Raw genomic sequence first — 22,525 nt, forward strand, 5'->3', positions numbered from 1 at the left:
CTAAACCTTGAGTTCTATATATATATATATATATATATATATATATATATATATATATATATATAATGAAATAAATGAGTCATAGAACCATTTAGTCTTAAGTTATTGAAGAAAACTAACAAATTGAGAATAACTTTTATTTTAAAAATTTTATCCTGCTATTTTTTTAATTCATAAAATGTCAGACTGTTTATTTTTTTAATTGGAATTATAAATTAATGGTAAGTGGTGACTATAGGAATAATAAGTATATGATTTCAAAATAGTTTTGCATTTGATTTTTGAAATGTAAATGATTATTTTCATTTATTCAGGAAAAGTACTGAGAATTTAGAATACAAGGTAGGACATCATTCCAGAAATCATACTCATGCAAGCCAACGTTACCTGGGAGAAGAATTTAAAGCATAGAAATAGAAACTACATTTTTTTACCCAATCAAATGTACTAATTTTCAATCCACTGTAGCTTCATATACATATTGTATTAAGCCTCATATTACCAAAAGCACTTTCAAATGCAGTATCACTAGCAAGAAATTTTACTAACCAAGTTACCTATTTCAGAAGATTACAGAAAAAGAACAAAATTTAAAGTGTTGACTGTAACTGCTCAGAGATTCAGGAGAGTACTTGGAAGTCCTGTTTCCTCTTGTACTTAGATGCTTCTTTTCAAGGGCAAGCTGCTTGCCCCATTATAATTTCACATCCTGTCAAAGCTCTGTATTTGTCTGGAAGCTGTCAACTTCCTATCCAAAAGAACATTATGATGTTTTTCTTTTACCACCTAATTATTATTATGTTAGACAATGTATTTATTCCTAAGTGGTTTGGGGTAATTGATTAGGTGGTTCCATGTCAGGGAAAGCACAGATGTGGGGCCAGTGGAGACAAAGGCCTCTCTCCTGTCTGCAGGAGGCAAGAGGCTGGCAGGGCGGCTGTGCTGGCAAGACAAAACCTTCTTGTGGTGGGTGGTCCACTGGGAGGTCAGTGGAGATCTGCAATATGTCCACTACAATCAGCAAAAGGGTACAATAGCTTCTCTGTAGGGAATTCAGGGAGAAGAATTTGTTTAAATAAAATCGCAAGGTTGTCAGAATGTGAAAGCCATTCTCAACTGTTCTGTGCATTGTCTAAGAGAATGCAGAATGGGAATCATTTACTCTCAGGCCAAAATGCTGAAAAAAGTTTCATTTGAACAGTGAAATAATTATATGTTATATTATATAATCCTATATAATAAAGAGCTAATATGCTAATTAGACCAAACAGCAGAACGACCAAATGATGTTCTGGATGAAAACAGGGTGGTGAGTGGTTGTGAGGGCCAGCCAGGGCTGCGAGGGGCTATGGGGGCAGTGAAGGGCTGCGAGGGGCTGTGGGGGCCAGCTGGAGCTTCAAAGAGTGGCAAGGGACTGCAAGGCTGATCCTCTTGCACAAATTTAATGCATCGGGCCTCTAGTATAAAATAAAAGCACCAATACTGTATTGTCAACATTTTAGTGGCATGTAAAAATTCTTCTGTGAGGTACTTCAATGTAGTTTAGAGCCATAAAGTTTTGTTCTTATGCTATTCCCCCAATGCAAAAATTAGATGGTAAAACTGTTATTGACCTTTATTTGTTTTATATTTCAATGCCAGATCCTATTATTGAGTGTAAAAGTGCCCATTGGAAGGAACAATTATGGAATAAAATTGTCAATAGTACTTAAAGTTTTATTAATATAGTGTGTCAGTTGGTTATTCTTACATGTTTCTTGTTTGTTTGTGTTGTTTGCTTGTTTTATCAACACACTAAAGGCCCAGTGCATGAACTCGTGCACCAGTGGGGTCCCTTGGCCTGGCCTGTGGGGATCAGGACAAAACCAGCTCTCTAACATCCCCTGAGGGGTCTAGGATTGCAAGAGGGTGCAGGCCAGGCTGAAGGACCCACCAGTGCATGATCAGGGCTGGGGAGAGACCTGAGAGATGGCCAGTTGGGGAAGGGCTATGGGAGGGCTCCAGGACATGTCTGTCTGTCTGGCTCAGTCCCAATTGGCTGGATCCCAGCAGCAAGCTCATCTACCAGTTGGAGCCTCTGGCCCTGATGATCAGTGCATGTCAAAGCAACTGGCCAACCAGTCAATTGTCTGCCCCCTGGTGGTCAGTGCACATCATAGTGAGTGATTAAGCAGCCTTAGCATATCATTAGGATATTACATTTTGATTGGTTGAACTGCCAACCTTTCAACTGGGCACTTAAAATATTAAGCTTTTATTATATAGTATGGTGCTGTGCACATGGTTGGAGGCCTCTAAAAAATTAAGTACTGGCCTAAAGCAAATTCTGTCCTGAGAAAGGAAGAACAAAAACCGTGGCCCTGGGCAAAGCTCTCCAAATCTTTAGATTAATGGTGCTAGGTGCCAGCCAGTGGTTCTTCACTTGGATATCAAGAGCAGCATGGGCACTGACAGCATTATGAACAAGTACAGAAGTTTAGGTAACACAACACTAGTTTTTCTACCACAGCAAAATCAATCCCTTAACCTAAAGCCCTTTCCTTTGATATCCTTTTCTTTCCTTTCTGTTCTAGGGTTTGCAAAGTGTTTATAGTTTTATAGGAGAACGGGACCATTTCCTGTTGTGTCATTTAAGTCTACAATGAAAACAAAAATAACTGAAGGTGAAGAACAAAGGGGAACAGGCAAAGGAAACTTTTTTAATAGTGCTCCCCTATCTCTAATTTCTGTTGATATGCCAAGTCTTGTTTTGAAGAATATATCTAAAGAAAAACATTCTCTATTTTTCTTTGAAGTAAGGTGGTCTTCCATTAGGTAGTGTAAATAAGATGCTGGAAACTCATGCCAGCCTATGGGCTCACAGGAGTATTTCTTCTGGATGCAATTACATGATCAGGTTGCTTTCCTCAAGTCAACATGATCCATACAAGAAATAACATAACTAGAAGAAACAAATCGTGTTGCAAACATCTATACGTAAAAGAGCTTATGAAAAGTTCATGGAAAAGAAAAGTTGCTTTTTCAAATGTTGAGTAGATATCAGATTAGAATAACTTTATCCCTCCACGTATCATTTATGTTATAAAAGAACAAGTTATGCATGAAGGTCTTCAATGTCCCTTACTTATGACTGCAATGTCATTCTTCCTCAGAACTGACTGTTCTCTGAGCAGAACAGAACATGTGCTTGAAGTTTTGAACAAAAACTGCCCATTGAACTGGAGGTTTCAGGGTGACTTGTCAATGATCATTTTAAGGGCAAAGTTTCCTTTTAACGGCAAAATTGTATCAAGAATTGACTTTCAGATTTGTTGTATAAACTTTCATATTGATGATAAGAAGTTGTATTTTGTCTAATAATGGAAAAGAGAAAAGCCTCCTTCAGTTCATCCTATAGTATATGGAGAATAGAATTATAGGCTATTGAGGCTGAACATTTAATAAATGTTATGTATTAACTATTATTATTAGGAAATACTTAAATACCAATTTAGGTCAGCAATGATTCTTTTCCTGATTATAAGAAATTGCTCATATAGTACATGGATATGGAAAACAAAGGAAAATATAAGAATATATTACATTTCAAATATATTTTTCTGAAACTCCATACTGTTGTGCATAATGGCTCCACCAATCTGCATTCCCACCAGCAATGACCTAGTGTTCCCTTTTCTTCACGTCCTTGACAGCACTTGTTTTTGTTGATTTTTTTATGATAGCCATTTTTTTATGACAGGTATGAGGTGATATCTCAGGGTGGTTTTAATTTGCATATCTCTGATGATTAGTGACTTGAAAAAATTTTTTTTCATATATTTCTTGGTCATTTATATGTCTCTGGAGAAATGTCTATTCAGGTCTTCTGCCCATTTTTTTATTGGATTGTTTGCCTTTCTTTTGTTAAGATGTATGAGTACTTTATAAAATTTAAATATTAACCCCTTATCAGAGGTATCGTTGGAAAATATGTTTTCTCATTCAGTGGGTTCTCTTTTCAATTTGTTGGTAGTATCCTTTACTGTGCAGATGCTTTTTATTTTGATACCATCCCATTTTTTTACTTTCTCCTTATTTTTCTTTGCCCTAGGAAATGTATCCATAAACATATTGCTACATGCGATGTCTGAGATTTTACTGTCTAAGGTATCCTCTAGGATTTTTATGGTTTCATGCCTTACCTTTAAGTCTTATCCACTTTGAGTTTATTCTTCTGTATGATGTAAGTTGGTGGTCTAGTTTCATCTTTCTGCATGTATATGTCCAGTTTTCCCAGCACTATTTGATGAAGAGACAACATCAGAAAAAAATATATGCACCCCTATGCTCATAGCAGCCAGCGTTATTTACAATAGCTAAGATTTAGAAACAGTCCAAGTACCCATCTGTAGATGAATGGATAAAAAAGTTGTGGGACACTTACAATATGGAATACTATGCACCTGTAGAAAAAGAGAGATCTCTTACCCTTTGGAACAGCATGGATGGACCTGGAAAATAATATGCTAAGTGAAATAAGCCAAACTAAGAGAAAAAAAAAATCATATGACCTCACTTATTTGTAGAATCTAGTGAAAAAAATTAATTGACCAACAAAATAAGACCCACAGCCTGGAGACATGGAACAGACTGAAATAACTCCATGTGGGGTTGGGATGAAGAGGAGAGATAAACTAAAGAATTTATATACTTATATGCATAGCCCATGGACATGGGCAATAGGGCAGTGACAACCTGTAACTGCATGGACAGTAATTCCCTGCAATACATTACATAGCTTGTATTTTAGGCAGCATTTTTTGATGGATATGAATTGCTTGCCTTCTTTAGAAGAAACTTCATGCAGAACACCGCATGCCACAGGAAGATAATGTTTTCCAGGGGCACACTTTCAAAATGCAAAGCCCTAGGCAATGTTGCCTTAGAATCCTCTTGAGATCTTGGGGAGAGAGACACTCACATGAGGAAGGATGTCCCTCAGCCAGACAAGATGCCAACATGGAGAAGAGGGACACACAGCATCGCCATAGCTCTAACCACAAAGATGCTAGAGCAGGAGGCACGCGGTAACATTGATGTCCAATCCAGCAAGGTCAATCACTGCTCTTTTGGTGAATACTACTGGGCTGTTTGTGGCTTGTTGACATGCATTTCTGTGAAAGCCGTGAAGCTGGAAAACAGGACTTAAAAGCATCCGCCATCTCTGTTGCATTCTCCACTGTGTCTAAGAACGTCTGTGGAACAATGGAGAGCAGGAAGTCCAGCACTGAGGCTGCGTTTTGATGTGGGCTTCTCTGCTGATTACTGACGTGGGGAGCCCTGCTCTCCTGGCCTTGACTCACTAGTGCCCTTTGATTAAACACAGACATGGATTCAGTTACCACAACATGCATTGGCTTTGTTGTGCTTCCTCCTGGCCTCACTTCCTGCTTCGGAAATGAATTCCCACAGTTCATAGTCATTCTATCTGTCCCATCATACACACTTAAATGAAGAGAGCAAGGAGGGGTTGTGCTTCTGATACAGTTGGGCAGCTTGGAATCGGAATTTGGAGCTCTTGATCCTAAGACTGTGGTCTTGTCAGCACTCAGATTTGACAAGTGCAACCAACCACGGACAATAAAGACGGCACAGCTGATGAAGGGATCTCATATATGTCAAAGCCTACTTTGATTAAAATTTCAACACCCCCCTGCAGTTGAAATGTCTTAACTTTTAAATTTTTTCAGACATTTATTTGTATATATAGTCTGAGTCTGCCAGATCTATTGTCTGCAACCAGATCCTGCTGTTCTGTGTGGCTCACAAGTTCTGAGCCATATTCGCCTTGGTCAAAACAAGCAATGAGTCCAGGTTACATGACTGCAGAAAGGTACCAGTGTCCAGACTCTCCACTTTACTTTAAAAGTATTTCTTTAAAGAGACTTAATTTTCTTTTTAAAAATATGATTATGAATTATCAATTAAAGGACATCTGTTTTAGAGTTGCCTTCTTCCATAAAATCATAGGATTTCCAGTCAAAAGGCAACCCGGTTGTCATCTGTTTAATTTCCTGCCCATTGCTAAAATCTCTTCCAGAATAGGTAATTCTCAGCAACTTTTATAGTGGTTGAAATTTTTTATTTTGTGTAACTTAAGTCTACTTCTTTATAATTTCTACCCCGGGTCTTAATTCTGATAAAACAACAATAACAATAAATAAGGTTTTTTATAGTGTTCCCTTGCTCTTTGACAGGTAACACAGGTCCCTGTGGAATGCTCTTGAAATGTTCTGTTGTTCATTTGCGTGGAGCAGCTGAGAGTACTTTCTATAGAACACACAAAGATATCACAGTAACATCACAACCACAGGTCCTGTCCCCACAAGGAGTTGGTATAGAGAGGAAGAGCATAAATTATGCAGAAACAATTAACCTGTGCCCTCTTGCAGTCCAGTACCGTCAAGGTTTGTCAGACTGCCAGTTTTGGCCCCATCCTCATAGGCCAGGCTGAGGTACCCCACAGGTACATGGATCTGTGCACCAGTCCTCTAGTAAGCATGTAAGATCTTCAATTAAACTCTTTCCGCCCTCCCCCCTCCCCCTTCCCTCTGAGATTCATCAGTCTGTTCCATGTTTCCATGCTTATGCATTGAGCATCTGCCCCCTGGTGGTCAGTGCACATCATAGCTACTGGTCAAATGGTCAAACTGTTGGACACTTAGCATATTAGGCATATATATATATATATATATATATATATATATATATATTATTGTGACAGATACATGCTGACTTGGGAGCTTTTAGGTTTCTTCAGTCTGCTATTGTCCTTCCTCTTTGGTTTTGAGTCCAGTAACCTGAGTTCAAACCCTGATTTTACCTTTCAGTTATGTAACCACAATTAAGTTTAATTTATTCATCTGAAATTTAATATCCTTATCAGTAAAGTGGAAAGATGCCTAATTTATAGCATTGATATAAGAATTTTATAAGGCAAATCCTAGCCAGTACTTAGTGCCACATCTGGCACTATTAAATATTCATTTAGCTTATTCCTATTTTAGTATACTAAAATGTCCCTGACCAGGACTGTTTTTATTTTTATTGATTTTTTTTTTTTTACACAGAGGAAAGGAGAGGGATAGATAGCTAGAAATGTTGATGAGAGAGAAACATGGATCAGTTACCTCCTGCACACCTCCCACTGGGGATGTGCCCACAACCAAGGTACATGCCCTTGACCAGAATTGAACCTGGGACCTTTCAGTCCACAAGCTGATGCTCTTTCCACTGAGCCAAACCAGCTTCAGCCAGGACTGTTTTTAATGAATGGAAAGATATCCCTATATAATACTTTTATACTTTTTTGTTCAACTTAATTCAATTCAACCGAAGTCTATTGAGTACCTACTATGTGTCAGGCACACTGATATATTCCTTATAACAAGAGCCAAATTATTTTGAATACTTACTGAGTTTCAGACACTCTGTTAAGCATTTTATTGCCTTACATACTTGATTCTCAGAGTAACTATGGGTAGACAGATATATCACTCAAAACTAGAGGCCTAGTGCACAAAATTCATGCACTTGGAGGGGTTTCTCAGCTCAACTGTGCCCTCATGCATTCCGGGAGCCCTCAGGGGATGTCTGACTAATGGTTTAGGCTAGCTCCCCATGTGGAGCATGCCTATGCCACAGTTGGACATCAGTAGCACTACCACAAAGGCAGAAGAGGCTCCCGCCACTTTTGTTGCACTCACCAGCCAAGAGCCCAGCTTCTGGCTGAGCAGCACTTCTCCTGCATTGAGCATCTTCCCCCTGGAGATCAGTGTGTGTCATAGCGACCAGTCATTCCATTCGTTCAGCCAATTTGCATATTAGCCTTTTTTTATTTAGGATATTTAATAAGTAGCATGGTCCTGCCAAACATTTTCCTGGGAGCTCAGAGGAGCCCATTTTACAGAAGAGGAAATTAAGAATGTGAATATTAAATTAACTTAGCTAGCAAGTGGCAAACCTTTCAGGGCTGTTTCTAAAATGTGTAATGAATGTGTTACTTTTGTTAATCATGATGAATTCTTCCAATCACTGTGGTTTTCAGTCCTTATTCTTCTATTTTATCACCCCTTATCCTTCTCTTTTCTTATAGCATATTCACAGATCTGTGTATCCAGAAAGCTTTGAGCTAAGTGGTCAAAACAACCAGTTTTTTTGTTTCTTTGTGTGTATGTTTTTAAGCAGAAATCTTCATTACCATTAAAGGTTTAGGCCCACAATAATTTCTAGTACCTGTTATTATTGAGAGGAATCCAGCAGTTCCAAAGAGAAGCTCTCATACTGGGCAGTTGACTTGTCAGGCCCACACCTACAAGACACTCATCCTTCCACAGAGATCCTGCTGGTACCTTAAGAGTGCTCCAGGAATTTGGTTCATTCTTCCTCATTTGGATTGTATGTGCCTGAATGTCTTTTCCAGATCAGAACTGAGCTTATAGAGTATAGGAGAAAGGTCCAGGATCTGACTTTAATTCCACCACTGAGATCTGAGAACAGAGGCACGCAGATGATCTGTCATGAATCTCAGTGTGCCCAAACTATATTCATGGACCATTAGTCACCTTTTCAATATCCCCAGGATCAACCTGGCATTGGTCACTGCAAATAAAAATGGTTTACTCATAGGGAAGAATATGAGAATGGAAAGACCAAGTTTAGGCAGCTGGTTATCACATTACAAACTAAGCTGAGAAACATTTGATTTGTATGATAAATGTTCAGGCAGACTTTGGACATTGTTCATTTGTGTATAAAATTAATATCAAAGGATAATATTATAGCCCAATTCCTTCCAAATATGATCCATATAGTATCATATGTATCTCAAAGGACAATGAGAGCTCTCAGGTTTCTACAAGTGACTGCAAACCCTGAGATCAATTACCTTGTTAAGTTGGTATGTCTGACAATCCACTGTCTAGTCTTAAGAGAAACATTCTGCTGTCTGATCAAATGATGCCAATTTCATTTGTTCACCTTGAAATGTGACATGACCCTCAAAACAATGATGTTTTAGAGGCCATCATAAGGATCAAAATATATTTGAGTGTAAATATCACAAGTATCATTAAATATTTTTAAAGATCAGAGAATGAGAGTGTATGGAATAAGGAGATTAAACAATCCACGAGTTGCTACTTTAATCTTACCGTCAAGTCAGTTTTACTTAACATTTTTTTCTATGTAGTTTCTTAGGAAAAGCTGTCTCTCAAAAATCTGCTGACCATTTCTTAATTAAGCCGTTGTAATCATAATGCTAAAGAATCACAGTAGAGACAAAATGAGAATCACATCTTGAGCAATTAGACAGTAGGTCAAGAATGAAAGCTTATTTATAACAGCATTATCATTATCCACTGTCTCTTGCTTACAGTGTATTGTGCCAAAGTGAAATCTATTTCAGCTGTAATACGGCAATGGCTGTTATTTATGAAACATAAAAAGATACTGAAATACAAAAGGGCTTGAAAGGACCAGGGTAAGATCAGATAAAAAAAAGGGAAAGAAACAGGCATCATGGGATGGTAACTACTCTGCCACGTACTGACAGGGAGGTTGTATATTTTTAGAATATAGTGAAAGGAATGGTGCTTTTACTTAGGTTTTTATGGTTTACCACGAGATGCAATTTTCTGGCCTTATATGCAGTTGTAACAAAAGTCAGAGACATTTTATGATAGCTGCCACAGTTCATAAATGATGGGATACACTAAAATATTTATAGAACTGTAAAATCTTGATTTCTCTCTGGTTTAGCAGATGGGGTCCTAAAACCAGTTCCCAGATTGTCACATTTCTTCACCCTTTGATGACAAAAAAAAGCCTGTTATCAGTTTTCTGCTCTGGAGCACAAGTTCACTGGTGTGAAGAAGGTCACACTTTCAGCAGGTTGTCCATAGCTGCGCAATGCCAGTGAAGGCAGCTGTGAGAGAAGCTATGGCAGGCCATGCAGAATTTCTGGGAGAGGACTAGAGTAGAATAAAGAAGCTATCCTCTGAGGATATTTTAGCCATTCCATTGTCTTCGTTCCTGGGAAAGTTCATTTCCCAAACTATCACTCACAGTGATAAGTATCATGTCAACATTAGGGCTCATCTGGTTTACTTCATGTAGTGATCACGTCATAAGATATATCAATGTTGAATCACTAGGTTGTACAATTGAAACTAATATAATATAATTTGGCAGCTATACTTCCAGAAAAATTAAAAAACAACAACAGTCTGGGTGGCTGAGAGAATTTCTGTTATTTTGAGGTGTGTGTGTGTGTGTGTGTGTGTGTGTTTCTTTGTTAACTGTATATTCTAGGATAAAATCCTTAGTCTGTGTAAGGCCACCAAATTCAAGCAATGAAAAGAAACACATGAAGATTGGACAGTGGTAATGATAATAAATTCACATTGAAAAATTGCTGATGCCATTTCCTTATTTTAGGAGATTGACCAATCAAAGGACTAGAAATCCTTATAAAAATGGGTTTATATGAAAGTTATTTAAGAAGCATTATAGGAAAGGCAACCTAAAACCAATTTTAGGCAAATAGATGAGATATACAGGAAAAAAAGATAGATGAATAGATAATAGTTAGATATATAAAAAAACATACTTGCATAAAAAACATACTTGCATAAGTACAGTTTGTAGTCAGAATTTATAAATTTTTTATTTCCTCTTATGGAATGTTACTGAAATTAATTAGATAAAAAATCTAATTAGAATCTGTACATTGATGGTAATCCCTTTACTTATAACAAATAATTATAAATCTCTCCTGATTCCTACATTTTCCCATCAAATTAAAGTAAATGCCTCAGGAATAAAAACATTTGAAATAAAAGTTTTCATAAACATCTTCATAGATGAAAAGAGTGATAAAATTAATCTACCCAGTGGTGTCCAGCATCAACAGAGAGCATGGAAACTTTAATCCCAACTATATCCCAATATCAAATGGCCAGAGATAGGAAAATTTGTAATTCGGCACACTTCCAGGGTGACAAAAATGATTAAGTTTGTGGACCAAAACCCAGTTCACTTCTGTGATGCTTGATGAGGCTGCAGCTTAGCCATTCATTAGGTGTAGATGAGCTGAATATTTTATTTTTAATCTATATTCTCAGAATCTTTATTAATATAATATTATGTAATGACCTCATTTATATAAGAATCTGACTTGGTGTTATTATTTAAGTCTGAAAAATAGTGATATGCCAATATCTACCATTACAGCCAAGATATTAGACATTTCTTTAGAGCTTATTTGAAATAATTTACTAGAGGGAATGAAAACAATGTAAGAAAATGTGGCTAGGTATCTACTATCTAAGATCACCAACATGCGGAGGATAATGGAAATGAGAAGATGAGCACCGGCCGTACTGCTGAAGGAGCATTTGAGAAGCTATTGGTTAACTCCTGGAAGGAAATGTTTATGTCCCTTATGCAATGGAAATCTGCTTTGATTTAACAAATAGAAATATGTTGTGCACTGTAGCAAAAATAAATGATTAAATGGTGACTTACAAGCATATTTATTGGGTAGTCAGTCCCAACAGAGGTTTAGGCTAAAAATTCCATTAGCAAAAAGATGAGCTGAAATGGTTTAAAACTGTGTTTCAATGTAAAGGGTGCTGTCAGAAACCCACAGAGAGTTATGTAATTATCTTAAATGATGTTTCACTGCTCACAGGGTAGAAAGTTTTGGTCTGCTGTCTTTGGAAGAAATGAGCTTGGAAAAATTGTATAAGGGGATTCTGAAATGGGTTAACAAAATCATTTTCCTAAGTGGAGATTAACAGAGTGACCTTGACACTTGGGGACAGGAGCATCCATTTATCTGTGTTTTTGTGGAAAAACATAGTAAATTCATCAAGGACAAGAGTCAATGGTATGACCTTTTGTGCCCACAGAAATGCTAGCTGGGAAATTCTGTGGGAAGTTCTTATCATTGCCTCAGATTTTTTCAGGTTGCTATCACAACTCAAACTTGTAGCATAGTGCTAGCCTCATCCTTTATGGTGGCCTCAGATACCCAAGCAAAGGGTTAGAGGCTGGATTGTAATCCCAGTTCCATCACTGATTCTTCATGAAGCCTGGAATAAGCAGTTAGCCCATGAGTTTTCCTGATTTCATTTGCACAGATAAAGAAAGTGGATCTACTTTTTGATGAGTGTATCCCTGGAGCTGGCCTACTTGTCAGGCTTTAAACTAAAATGGACTATCATATGAATATTGACACAATTATGCATTGAATAGAGCTGAAAAGAAACATAATGCATTTTGGTTTGTGTGTACCTTCCTTCATTACTATAATATCTGCCACCCTTTGCAGAAACTACCCTGAAGATATACCTGAGAAAAACAAACAAACAAACAAAATCACCTCATCTATGAGGAAATGCAAGCAGATTACAGACTACAATGTTGAAGACAGGGAATAACAACTCATATCTTAATAAGACACTAATTTCTTAGCGATTTAATGTTTTAAAAAAAGAAATTCTCTATAAAATTCAAATATGTTATTACTTAGTTTTCTTACCAAGAAAACAGTGTCCTCTTCCCAAAATCACAAGAAAAAGTTGCTTTAAAAATAGTTTACATTTCTGTTTCTCTTTGCTCTATAGAAATCAAAAGGCTACAGTTAGTTTTTTTTATTTATCTAGTTTATGTCTGATGCAATTATTCTTTCTCTTCAAAAGAATACATTCAATTTTTATAGCCTAGTTAGGGGGACTGTGGTAAGCAGGACTCTAAGGTGGCTCCTAAGAGTCTGCCTGCTGCCTTGCATGCCTGTGGAATCCTCTCCCCCTCAGCAAATACAATCACTTAATATGATCAAGGTGGTGAGAGAGCCACTCTCATGACAACACTGTTATATAAGACTCAAGCAGATGAGGGAGAATTTCCCCTTCTGGTCTTGAAGAAGCAGAGAGAGGTCATGGCACAAGGAATGACTGGTAATTTCTAGGAGCTAAAAGAGACCCCTAGGCCCATGGTTGGCAAACTGTGGCTCATGAGCCACATGTGATTCTTTGGCCCCTTGAGTGCGGCTCTTCCACAAAATGCCAGGACCTGGGCAAGTCTATTTTGAAGAAGTGGCATTAGAAGAAGTTTAAGTTTAAAAAATTTGGTTTTCAAAAGAAATGTCAATTGTTGTACTGTTAATATTTGGCTCTGTTGACTAATGAGTTTGCGAACCACTGCCCTAGGCTAACAGTTGGCAAGAAAGTAGAGATGTTGCCGAAACCGGTTTGGCTCAGTGGTAGAGCGTCATTCTGTGGACTGAAAGGTCCCAGGTTCGATCCCGGTCCAGGGCATGTACATTGGTTGCAGGCACGTCCCCAGTAGCGGGGGTGCAAGAGGCGGCTGGTCTATGTTTCTCTCTCGTCAACATTTCTAGCTATCTCTCTCCCTTCCTCCTCTCTGTAAAATATCAATTAAAAAAAAAAAAAAAAAAATATATATATATATATATATATATATATATATTTATATATCTACTTTTTTTATATCTACTTTTTTATATCTATCTATATATAAAGAAAGTAGAGATGTTATACTGACAAAGACAAGTGCTTGGGGGTGGGGTGGGTGAGCTCTACTCAGGGGAGATAATAGCTTCACTGGACACCCTGATTTCAGCCACAAAGACCCTGGAGAGAGGCCTAGGGAGCTCCGGACCTTAAATAGGGGTGTCGAACTCAATCAGAGAAGGGGCCAAAATCTAAAATCCAGCCTAAATCGCGGGCCGAATGGTTTACTGAACAGTCATAAACTGACAATGTCATAAACTGACAGCGGAGTGCAGTGATGACAGCGCGGTGCAGGCCACATTGCAAGGCCTGGCGGGCTGGATTTGGCCCGCGGGCCTTGTGTTTGACACATGTGCCTTAGAACAATGTGAGGTGATAAGTCTGTGTGTTCTAAACCACTGTGTGATGATTTATTATGCAGTGATAGAATACAAACACTAATGCTAAGCATTTGTTGAGAAAAGCTCTCATCTCTCTCTCTCTCTCATATGTAATATATATATATATATATATATATATATATATATATATATATATATATATATATATATATGAGAAGTGGCAGGGGCTGTGGGGAAAAGATATGTTCAAACTCCCACAGCAGGAGTTTTCTGTTAAGCATAAAAAAGCAAAAAAAATAAAAATAAATAAATAAAAAAATATATATATACATATATATATAGAGAGAGAGAGAGAGAAAGAGAGAGAGAGAGTTAAATAATATTTGAAAAAAATTTCACCAGTTCAAAAAGATATCCAGTTTTAACTATGTTAAATACTAGTGGCCTGGTACATGAAATCTGTGCATATTAAAAGGGAATTAATTAGAGGAAATATTTTAATATTGCTAGTTTCCCTTTCTCTATAATAGAAGTGTCAGAGATAAAAGAAAATTAATAAAATGTATATGAAAATCTTCCTCCTGTCAGAGTCTGGGGCATACCATGAGACCCAAAGTCAAGTCCCTGCCCACCTGCATGTGCCTCAAAATCACGTGAGACCCCGACTCAGCCTGCCCTACCCCCATCAAGCTCCGCTGGATAGGGGGCACAACCTAAGTCCCCTGGCCTGGCGCAGGACAGGGGGTGCAGCCTCAGGTCCCCCGGCCCAGCTGCATGCAGCCTCAGGTCCCTGATGATCACTTGTTATGGGAACCTCGCCTCCACTGTGGGAGCAGCCATCTTGTGCTGGTGTGGCAGTTCACTTGCATATTACCTCCTTATTATATCGGATATGTCACAATAGTGCCATACAAACAGTAATAACACCCTGATAGTTCTAATTATATACATAATAGATGAAAAACTATGAAGATACAAGCTGTAAAAATCACTGGTTGTAAAGAAACTTCTTCCTTTCCTGCCATTTGTGTATTTTTCCAGATGTGTATGCATAAGTAGAAAAAATATACCTTTATTTGTTGAGCTTTATTCTTAATCGTTGTGATATTGTTTTTATTTAACCCAGATATTAATTAATTGGAAAGAAAGGAAGGGAAGGCCTAATATCATAGGCATACTCAGTATATGTCTATGACATAGTGGAGGTACTGTTTGTCTGTTGGTCATACCTGGGAGCAGGTTATTGGCCAGAGGGGCTTGGTCACTACAAGGGCAAGAAATCTGAGCTAATGAGCTCCTAAACAAAATGAGTTCCCTCTCTTGCTGCTCATACCTGTCTCCAGGCTCTCCTGCTCTGCTCTTGCCCAGGTGGGCCCCTCCCACAATGGACTAATGGGCTGAGACTAGCCTGATGCTGTGCCTCACCCAGCTCCACCAAGGAAGGGAAACTCTGGACACTGGCTTTGCTTTTATCTCTGCTGAATTCCCAGATGCAACTTTTCAAGGACTGGTTTTAGGGAAATGTGACTTTGCAAATTAAGGGATGAAATTCCACACAAAATAAAGCTTTCTACAACATCTCATCCTCCACATACTACAGGAGTTATGTTAAGATAAATACCTTAAAAAGCAGGTGACTTGCCTATAAAATCACCTCAGTGGATGTTTTTGGAGCCATAATTAGAAAATGGCAAATATCTTACTTTCCAAAAATTTAATCTGTCATTCAAGAAACAGGGAATTGCAGCCCCAGTTGGTTTGGCTCAGTGGATAGAGCATCCTTGGTCTGCAGACTGAAGACTCCTAGGTTCAATTCTGGTCAAGGGAACATGCCTGGGTTGCAGGCTTGGTCCCCGGCAGGGGATATGCAGAAGGCAGCCAATCAATGATTCTCTCTCATCATTGATGTGTCTATCTCTCTCTGTAATCAGAGCTTCCTCTCTGAAATCAATAAAAAATATCTTTATTATTTTTAAATAATTCTTTATTGTTGAAAGTATTATATATGTTCCTCTCCCCCAAACTGACCCCCTTCTGTCCACCCCATGTCTGCCCCAGGCCCTCACTGCCATTTGTCTGTGTCCATGGGTTATGCATATATGCATACAAGGTTCTTGGTTGATTACATCCCACCCACCCATTCTCCCCTGCCTTCCCTCCAAGATTCTGCACTCTATTCCATGCTTCCATGTCTCTGGATCCACTCCATTCATCAGTTTATTTTGTTACTTAGATTCTACATATGAGTGAGGTCATGTGATACTTGTCTTTCTCTGACTGACTTACTTCACTTAGCATAATACTCTTCAGTTCCCTCCATGCTGTCTCAAAGCGTAAGATATTCTTTTTCTTTTTTGCTGCATAGTATTCCATGGTGTAAATGTACCACAACTTTAATAAAAATAGATGTTTAAAAAAAGATGCATGGTATTTTATCTAATTAGACAGAAATTGACAATGTTATATGTGGAAATGACAGAAATGTTAAATTGTTAAGAATACTGATTTTAAAATGTTTAATAATAATAATAATATTAATAGAAGAGATAATCCAAGATGGCTGCTCGGGTAGGCAACTAGCCGCAGCTGCACACAACAATTTCAATAAAATACAACTAAAATATAAAATGGACATTACCCAGAACTACAGAAAAGTCGACTGACTGGAAATTCTACAACAAGAAGCAAGGAGAAAACCAGAAGGAAGCGCGGAGGAGCTGTAAAAGCCTAAGGTACTGAGAGCGGGACAGGAGGGCGGCTGAGTGCCTGGCAGGCGTTCCCTAGCGGGAAGGAGAGAAAAGCTCCAACTGTGCTGGGCCCAGCTCCAACTGCTCTGAACCCCAGTTCTAGGCCAGACCCTGGGGACTCAGGCCTATCCATAGGGAGCCTGGGCTGTAAGGCAGAACCTGGGGGAGCGGCGAAAGGAGGTCCCGGAGGCGCGCACATTGCGCGCAGAGAAGGGCCGGCCAGCTGTGCCGCAGGATTGCCCTGACGGGAAGGAGACTGGGGCTCCAGACTGCTCTGAACGCCTCCTCCAATCCCACTACCAACTGAACTGAACCCCAATACTGGACTCATTGGGGGAGAGCATAGACAGTTTGGCAGCAGGCGAAAATCGAGGGCACCTTTCTCTCAGAGGCGCTTGCAACAAGTACTGAAGGACCCTGAGTCTCAGGAGTCACATAGGGTGGGGCTGAGGGAAGCCAAGGCTGTAGGCTCCACCCTGAAACCCCGCCCCATCAGAAAAGCTGCCTGCGAAAATGCCTATACCAAATAGATCACAAAAGAAAGAAATGGAGGACAAAAAGCGACTGGATATAGAGTTCAAAACCACACTTATAAGGTTTTTCAAGAGTTTCCTAGAAAAGGCAGATAAAATAAATGAGACCTATGAGGATATGAAAAGGGATCAACAAGAAATAAAGAATACATTGTCTGAAATAAAAAATATTATACAGAATCCTAAAAACAGAATGGAAGATCGCAAGAATCAAGTCAAAGATTTGGAACATAAAGAGCCAGAAGACACTCCTCTGCAGAAGCTAGAAGTCAAGAGAATCCAGAAAATTGAAGATGATGTAAGAAACCTCTGGGACAACTTCAAACGATCCAACATCAGAATTATGGGGGTCTCAGAAGATGAGAGAGAGCAAGATATCGAAAACATACTGAAAGAAATAGTGACAGAAAACTTCCCCCACCTGGTGAAAGAATTGGACTTACAAGTCCAGGAAGCACACAGAACTCCAAATAAAAGGAATCCAAAGAGGACCACACCAAGACAAATCATAATTAAAATTCCAAGAGCAAAAGACAAAGAGAGGATATTAAAAGCAGCAAGAGCTAAGCAGGTAGTTACCTATAAAGGAGCACCTATACGATTGTCAGCTGATTTCTCAACAGAAACCATGCAGGCCAGACGGGAATGGCAAGAAATATTCAAGGTGATGAATAGTAAGAACCTACAGCCAAAGATAATCTATCCTGCAAAGCTATCACTCAGAATCAAAGGTCAGATAAAGAGCTTCACTAATAAAAAAAAAAGCTAAAGGAGTTCATCACCACCAAACCAGAATTATATGAATTGCTGAAGGGGGTTCTTTCAGAAGAGAAAGTAAATAAAGATAAAAATTATGAACAACAAATACATAACTATCAACAAGTGAATCTAAAAACCAAGGAAACTAAAAAAAAAAATCTGAGGAACAATATTAACTGTTGAATATAATAGAATCAGAGGTATGGAAGGGGAGTGAACTGATGATTCTTGGGGAAAAGGGGAGAGCGGGATGTGGGAAGAGACTGAACATAAACTGTGCACCTATGGATGAGGACAATGGGGGGTGGGGAAAGGGCAGAGGGTGGGGTGAGAAGGGGGGGGAAAGGAACATTTGTAATAATATGAACAATAAAAATTTATAAAAAAAAAAAAAAGAAAAGTTTTAATAAAAATGTTGAAACTTAAAAATAATAATAATAATAATAATATTAATAAAAGCACCCTGGCTGGCAATGGCAGTGGTTAGACCGTCAGCCTGTGCAGCACCGAAGGGTTGCAGGTTCTATACCTGGGGTGCAGTGTGGAGGAAACCAATTGATGTGGCTCTCTCACATCGATGCATCTCTCTCTCCTCTTTCTCTCTCTTTCCCTTCCCAATCTCTCTATCACCCTCTCTGGAATCAATGGGGAAAATATCCTGGGGTGAGGACTAACAAAAAAAGAAAAATAATAAAATAATAAAATCAATAAAACCTCATTATATGTGATCAAATGTACCTGCTACATTTGTATGTGTGTATATCTCCTTCTTGCAGTGGTCTATTATAATGGCATTCTTCCTTTTCTGGAAAGGGGCTCAATGACAACTTCCACTAGCTTCTAGGAAACTGTAGAGGGACTTCCTAAGTTTGCATCTACGATTCTGATGTCGCCTGTCAAATGCAAAACCTGAACTGATCATGTCCAGAATAAGAAGGATTCTGTAGTTCCCTAGTTACTTTGGTGAGGGAATTAATGTTCAGTTACTGCTTTGGAGAATGACTGCAGGTGTCACTATGCTACACATAGAACTGCAGTAACCCTGAAAATAGCACAGTGTTCCATGTACTAGAATTTTTTACCTGCTTATCATTAGGACAGAATTGGACATAGAATATTACTGGAGAAAAACCTAGAAAGAAAGGAAAAAAAAGAAGAGAAGGAGGAGGAAGAAGAAGAGGAAGAGGGAAAAGGGGAAGGGAGGAAGGTGAAGAAGGTTCTGGGGAGAGAAACATTTAAATTTGCACAGGTACCAAAATTATTGCTTTTTTATTGCCATAGAGATAAATGTACTTCCATCCATGTCTTGTAACATCATTTTTCAGGAGTATGAATCGGAAGTCAGAGAAGTTTTTCCATTGGTTTCCTCTTGATCCCTGTGAAGTGCTTAAACACATAATGACAAAGACAATAGAAGTGAGCACACCCTGGTGTTGGCTCTGCTGGTATACAACAAATGAGTTTACTGGGAGCACAATGGGACACAAGAAATCAGATGATATACTCATATGAAGTGTGGCATTCATTCTTCATCTTTTTCCCATTCCAGTTTATTTCCAGGGATTGATGGTGATTTTTACCCAGAAAGCTGTGATCCATAATGCTGATTGCTTTTAATTTTATGGGAATGGTCCAGTAAAAGCCAACCCCTTCACCCTATTAAAATGACTCCTCACTCTCCCACTCTCTCAGGAACTGTTCTTAGCTGGTAAATCAACCTGATTATTATTCTATTACAGAGGACATGCAATAATTTACATTTATATGCCAGCAATCCCTTTCTTGTTGCCCCAGCAAGAGCTAGGCAATGATTTATAAGGATGCGAAAGTTCTGGCGCAGATGTCATATAGCTTCGGCGTGCTTGCATTGCAGTGTGATGGGCTCGTCCTCAGGTGCACCGGCGCCCGCACACAGGTAGCACATGATTCAAGGCTAGTGCCAGCAGATTCGGGATTGTGTTAGTACAAGGTGTGCACCCACCCCTGTGATCATAAATTTGTTTGGTGTTTTTATTTTTACCAGGTCAATACGGAATGCCATCCTTAAGGGAGGGGAGCTGTTTAGCTTCTTGTAATTAGATTACATGCCTCTGTTGAATCCCTAATGGACCCCTGTACCATAAAAACATTCATTTCTGGAACAGTTGGAGAGTTTCGTTATGTTTCCGCCCTTTTTCCAAACCTTCCCTCTCCATGCTATTCTCTCCTTGGGGGGGGGGGGGGGGGAAGCAAAATTATACAAACCTGAAAGATTAAAGTGCAATTTGGAAAGAAAAACATTTATCTTACTCCATTTCATTTATTTACATATTTCATAATTAGAATCAAATGAAAGATAAATCTCAGGTTTTGTTATACTTACATTGTCCCTATGGCTATATATATTTTTTAAACTTTTAATAATACTCAGCTGTGGGTATTTTGCTTTGCTCATGGAGGTAATCTCTGGAGATTCTTCTATTCAGCTGTCAAGATGAAAATGGTCACAACAATTCATGTCACCAAGATGATATGATAGTTATTATTTCTTATTAACCTGTACAAGATGACAATCACAGATATGCATAGTTGTATACCCCTTGGGGTTGTAGCATTTTTCACTTCCAATGGACAACACAACCAAATCTATAAAAAGTATCTAAACCTCCCCCAAAATAGGGCAATTGAGGTTGCAAATACATTTCATTTTATACCATTATAGGATTGAAGCTTTGTGATATATGGGAAAACTCTTAATTAAGGAAGGCCTTTAAATATGTGGAAAGTGGTTCTCAAACTTTAGTCTGCCTAAGGATCAGTGAGGATGCTTGTTTAAAAGCATCTCTTCAGGGACACCAGCAGAAAGAGTCTGATTCATTAGATATGGCAAAAATTCCAAGAATCTGCACCTTAAAAGTGCCCTGGGTAAATCCAATGAGGAGGCGTATAGAATAATCTTCAAGGAAAACATTTGTAGCTCTTCTAAAGCAGCAGAGATTTTTTAAATTATTATTATTATTTAAGCTAATAAAATACATGTTGACCCTCACCTCCAAATTGTGGTTAATTTTTCTGAAGTCATAGGTCCAATTTACTTTTCAAAATAAATCAGGCAAAAGAATATACTGTCTTGGATGATTGCCATATTCCCATTAGGTCTTGGCAATTGCAATAACTTTTCTATGAATAGTTTTGGATATTTGTGTGTCTTTTTTTCTCCACTAAACATTCATATTTTCCATGGCTTTTAATATGTTCTTTATATTTTATATATTTTGTCTACTAATACTGTATTTAGTAGACACATATTTTTAGATTATGAGTGAATATTTGAAAAACTAGTAATAATATACTTCTGTATTTAGTTTTACATGATGATTCATAAGTGGATTCCACAGGAGCAAAATGTGGACACTACTATTTGTTGGGTTCTTTATATAGTACTTCATTCATTCATTCATCCATCCATCCACACATTCATTGTTACTTTCATGATTCCCAAAATGGTCTTTGTCTCAATAAATATTAAAATTTAATATAAAATAAACAAAACCATAGAAATACAAAATCCCATTGTTAAGGAAATGACTTGCCAACCTTATGTTGGCAATGCATCCCTTATAAAGGAATTAGTAGGGCCTAAGAGGAGAGCATCATTTCTTTATTGTCTCCCCAGCCTGGTGACATAGTGTGCTACGAAGTGGTTGCTTAGTAACTGGCACAGTATGACAATGTTTCCTTTCTCCATATGTAGACATAGTTAATTGTCAGATTTTGAATCATTACTGTATATTTCTATTTCAGTGACTTTATTGGTATAAAAACTAAAGAATTTCTGAAGTCAAATGTTTTGGTCTAGTGCAACATATAGTATTAAACTGTATTCAGAATATATGTAAACTATTTATTAGAAATAAGTATTTTACATAAATAAGATCTACCTTTTGTCGAAACCTATGGCATGTCTTGTCACACCACCCCGATTATATCTGAATTTGTTTGACTGTCCTAATTATTAATTAATTTCTTTGATAACTAAAGACTAAAATGATATGGACATTTCCCCTAGTCTTACTACTTCAAATTATTTATTACTTGAAACTAAATTTGGAATAGTGTTTCTCTTATTAACTGACTTAAGAAAATGTGGGCAAAATAAGAATTTCTTGAATGTTCTACTCTTAAAAGAATAAGTAGGGTCAAATACTCCAGTGATTGAATTATCTCATTCTGAATAGATCTTTTATTTATGTCAGGCTTTAATCTATATTTAGGGAACTTTATCCATAACTCCATCTGATAAGATAGTCTGAAGTCTACTTCTAGAACAAAATCTTTTTTTATTATCTTTTGTTCTTTTTGAATTGCTTTTAGTGTGCTTTCTACATGAAATGATTTTTTGTGTATGTATATGATTTCTTGATAAAGGTATTTGTTCTTTTAGTCTCTTTATTCATTTGTTTTAAATCAAGGCTTTTTTTTTTTCAGTGTCTGCCATATTTTCTTCTTAGTCTTATCTTATCTGTTGTTGGGGTTTTAATTCATTTAATTAAAGTTCTGTTTTGGACCGTTTTCTCAATCCTATCCAA

Source organism: Pipistrellus hanaki (assembly GCF_964339955.1).
Source record: "Pipistrellus hanaki genome assembly, chromosome: 2".
Taxonomy (NCBI): Eukaryota; Metazoa; Chordata; class Mammalia; order Chiroptera; family Vespertilionidae; genus Pipistrellus; species Pipistrellus hanaki.